The following is a 5,067-nucleotide window of genomic DNA, read 5'->3' on the forward strand; positions in this document are numbered from 1 at the left end:
TCTTTCAGAGCTGTTATCCTGCATGTATGACATTAGATCTGTTGGCATGTTAATGCTGTGAACCGCTCTGTCCTATGCTCAGCTTGTATATATGTGTAAATAAAACCATACATCCTAAACACACCCACAGCCTTCATTCAAAGGAAACCAAACACTGGGTTAAGCTCAGGCACCCCTGGAAGTCTATCGCCTCTCAGAATTTGGGGTACCACACAACAGTATCAATTGCTAAGTAGCAAGCGGTTAAGAGTATTAGAGGGCCATGCTTAAAGCCTATTCTGCTACTTCTTTATGATTGCTTCACTTCTGCCAGGATTTTTTTCCTTGTTTGTCTCATTTCTAGCCATCATGCCTTTCAGTCAAGCTGCCTAGAGTTTTTGGTACTCATCTCGTCTGGCATCTCATTGGCTGGATTACACATTTTCTCATTCATGCTCTGTACACCAACCATCTTCTAAAAACAGGGATTTACACACACACACACACACACACACAAAAAAAAACCACGCTTTCTATGCTGCATGGAGGCTGCTGCCAAAGAAACAGGTTGGAGTAGATGATTCAGCAGGGGGAACACAGCCCAGAATAAGTAAGGAGGTAGTACAAGAATACTTGGCTAGTTTAGATGTATTCAAGTCTCCAGGGCCAGATGAACTACATCCAAGAGTATTAAAAGAACTGGCAGAGGTGATTTCAGAACCAGTGGCAATAATATTTGGAAATTCCTGTAGAACAGGCAAAGTTCCAGCAGACTGGAGGAGGGCAAATGTTGTCCCTATTTTCAAAAAGGGGGAAAGAGAGGACCCAAACAATTACCGCCCAGTCAGCCTGACATCAATACCAGGAAAGATTCTAGAGAAGATCATTAAGCAAATGGTCTGTGAGCACCTAGAAAGAAACTCTGTGATCACTATAAATCAGCATGGGTTTCTGAAAAATAAGTCATGTCAGACTAATCTGATCTCATTTTTTGACAGAATTACAAGCCTGGTAGATGAAGGGAACGCTGTGGATGTAGCATATCTTGATTTCAGCAAGGCCTTTGACAAGGTGCCCCATGATATTCTTGTAAAGAAGCTGGTAAAATGCGGGCTAGACAATGCGACCATTCAGTGGATTTGTAACTGGCTTACTGACCGAACCCAAAGGGTGCTCATCAATGGCTCCTCCTCATCCTGGAGAGTAGTGACTAGTGGGGTGCCACAGGGTTCTGTCTTGGGCCCAGTCTTATTCAACATCTTTATCAATGACTTGGATGATGGGCTTGAGGGCATCCTGAGCAAGTTTGCAGACAACACCAAATTGGGAGGGGTGGCCAATACCCCAGAGGACAGGATCACACTTCAAAATGACCTTAACAGATTAGACAACTGGGCAAAAGCAAACAAGATGAATTTTAACAAGGAGAAATGTAAAGTACTACACTTGGGCAAAAAAAATGAAAGGCACAAATACAGGATGGGAGACACCTGGCTTGAGAGCAGTACATGTGAAAAGGATCTAGGAGTCTTTGTAGACCACAAACTTGACATGAGTCAACAGTGTGATGCAGCAGCTAAAAAAGCCAATGCAATTCTGGGCTGCATCAATAGGAGTATAGCATCTAGATCAAGGGAAGCAATAGTACCACTGTATTCTGCTCTGGTCAGACCTCACCTGGAGTACTGTGTCCAGTTCTGGACACCACAGTTCAAGAAGGATACTGACAAGCTGGAACGTGTCCAGAAGAGGGCAACGAAAATGGTCAAAGGCCTGGAAACGATGCCTTATGAGGAATGGCTTAGGGAGCTGGGTATGTTTAGCCTGGAGAAGAGAAGGTTGAGGGTGATATGATAGCCATGTTCAAATATATGAAAGGATGTCATGTGGAGGAGGGAGAAAGATTTTTTCTGCTGCTCCAGAGAAGCAGACACGGAGCAATGGATTCAAACTACAAGAAAGAAGATTCCACCTAAACATTAGGAAGAACTTCCTGACAGTAAGAGCTGTTTGGCAGTGGAATTTGCTACCAAGGAGTGTGGTGGAGTCTCCTTCTTTTGAGGTCTTTAAGCAGAGGCTTGACAGGCATATGTCAAGAATGCTTTGATGGTGTTTCCTGCTTGGCAGGGGGTTGGACTGGATGGCCCTTGTGGTCTCTTCCAACTCTGTGATTCTATGATTCTAGGTTTAGTTTTCAGACTGCACAGCCCCACGATTCCACTGAGCAGGGCAATCAATACATAAATTTTGAAATGAAAAACATTTTGTACCAGCGCATCATGAGTAGAGTGTGGCCATCAGATCCTAATCTTTATTTGGCCTTCAAGCATTTGATCTTAATTCCCCCAACTACACAACCTTCAATGCTTGAGTTCTGGAAGTTGACTTTCCTCGCTGTACACTTTGCTTGATTTCTGCCAGGCTTGCTATGCCAGATGGAAACAGACTTTTCTCTGAGATTCAGAAAGAGCTGCAGAACTATAAAGCAAAGGAACAGGGAATGTAGAAATAATCCAGAGAATTCCCACGTATTGCAACATCTGTGCAATTCAAGCGTCAACCAGGAAAGTTTTACGGTCGCTGCCAAATAGCTTAAACACTCTGATTTAGCAAGAGGAATGTTCTGAGACAGTGGTGCCATTGGGAATGGCTTTGGGGCAGACATCCAAGGACCCAAATTCAGCTGGGCTGCCTGGTCACATATTGAAGAAAGCAAAAGAAGGCATGTAAACCCCCACCCTCTGCAAAAAAAAACCCATTATTATTATTATTATTAACTCATATACCACCCTTCATCTGAAAATCTTTGCGGGGGGGGGGGGGTTCACAAGAAAAATATATAGGAAAGAAGCACAAAATAATAGTTAAAACAATACAATACCCCCTACACATTTAAAAGCTAATAGAACATCAGGAAAAAGCCTGGTTGAAGAGAAAAGTTTTCGCCTGGCGCCTAAAGGTGCCTAATGAAGGTGCCAGAAGAACTTTCCTGGGGAGGACAGTCCACAAATGGGGAGCCTCCGTTCTCATGTTGACACCTTCTGGACCTCTCGTGGCCTCCTTGCCTCTTTGCACCCCCGGGTAATTCCCACCCCCAAGGGGCACTACCCCCCACTTTGGGAACCACCAATCAAGCCTGATGAAGAGCTCCAGAGGCTGGAAGCTTGCCCAATACTTTGTCACTTTGCTGCACAGTTCTGAAAAGTTTTTGGTAACTGGAATGCTGGGAAGTTCTGGGTGACCTCAGGCCCAGTTCTGAATGCAGTTCTGAGAAATTAAAGGCGGCCTCTGGCCCAGAAGCCAGATGCAGGACTTTTGCCTGATTGAACTGTTCCTTGAACTGTGAACATGCTTCGGGGATGGACAGCTGGGTGTTTGTAGAAACTTCTGAATTCTCTGTCATTTCCATTGTGTTTCAGAGTGTTTTCCCCAGCTGTTTTCATTAACATGGCTTAATTAGCGCCAGAGTCATTTCTGTTTGCGTACATACCAGGGGATGTTGACAGGGTGGGAATATTTTTACCCCATGCAAAGGTGTTCACACTTTGCTCGGAAACAAACTAGGAAGGGCTTCCCAGGGTGTGACATTTGTTTGAGAAAGAGCACATCAAATGATAGCATTTCACAACTAAGCATAGGATACATTTGCATTTTGGATGTAAGGTGAATATGTGATTAAAACCCCAACACTGGAAATGCAGTGAATGCCAATCAAAATGACCACAGGGATGGGGTAACTTGGTTCCCACACTAGGAGCTTTCAAGTTTTGAGAAAAGGCGAGTAAGCGGCAGCACAATAGAAGCTTATAAAATTAGGCATGGCATGAAGACAGCGGACAGAGAAAAGCTCCCCCCACCCCTCTCATAACACTGACTCATGGAGATCCAAATGAAGCCGAATGCTGGAAGATTCAGGACAGACAAGAGTAAGCATTTCTTCAAGCACTGCATGGTTGGAACCACGGAACTCCCACCCCATAGGAGCCAATTCCTAGGGGCCGAGGTCCCTTCAGCCCTCCAGTAAAATACTTGAGGGGTCCGCCCCCCCCGTTGATGTGCATTGCCATTCAGATGATGTGTGTGCCATGTCATGTGACTTTATTGAATATTTTATTTAGTTGGCAGCACCCCTGTTCCCTCCCCAGGAGGCAGTGATGTCTACCAACTTGGATGGATTAAAGCAGTTTTTCTTCTAGGGGAAAAATTGTGCTGGTACTGCGTACCCCTGAGTACCCCAGGAAAAAAGCACGGACTTTAAGAGAGGATTACTGTAGACCAGGGGTGGCCAACTCCCAAGATATTGCGATCTACTGTTTCTACTTATGCATGGAGCTCCGTCCGCCATCTTGGATGCGGTTTGGATAGGATTTTTTCGACTTACGAATTTTTAGATAGGGTTGCTTCGACTTACGAAATTTTTCTCCCAATGCATTCCTATGGGATTCGACTTACAAATTCTTTCAACTTACGAATGTGCGTTCGGAACGCATTAAATTCGTAAGTAGAGGTACTACTGTACCCCATTTTAGGGGGTTCATGTTGTGGAGCTTTTATAGGGAGGAAAGCCCATTTCTAGGGGTTCAGGTCAAAGTTGTTGAGCTTTTTTAGGGGAGTCAAAATTGTTGAGGGGAGCCAGTGATCTACCAGTGATCTACCACAGACGTCCAGTGATCTACCGGTAGATCACGCTCTACCTGTTGGACGTGCCTGCTGTAGACAAATTCATGGAGGGCAAGGATAATCACTGGCCAAAAGCCACAATGCTTCCACTCCCGTCAAGAGGCATCATCCAGGGCGCAGGCTTCCCACGGGAGAACAGGATGCTGGACTGGAAGGATAATGGGCCCTGATCCAGGCAAGGCTCCTCTTCTTGCTTTGTGTCCTTGTGCGAGCACAGCCTTCGTCGTTTCCCTGGGACCTTAATTATGGGCGAGCCAGAGTAGAGGACGGCTTTCCCCTCCTTTCCTTGCACCGCTTGCGCTCGACCCCTAGGTGTCTCTGCGCGCGGCTCGGCGCCAGCAGCGCCCAAAATGAAAACAATCGCAAGGACACGAGGGCTCGCAGGGGACGGAAGAGCCTGGACTTCCT

Source organism: Zootoca vivipara, chromosome 5, assembly GCF_963506605.1.
Source record: "Zootoca vivipara chromosome 5, rZooViv1.1, whole genome shotgun sequence".
Lineage (NCBI taxonomy): Eukaryota > Metazoa > Chordata > Lepidosauria > Squamata > Lacertidae > Zootoca > Zootoca vivipara.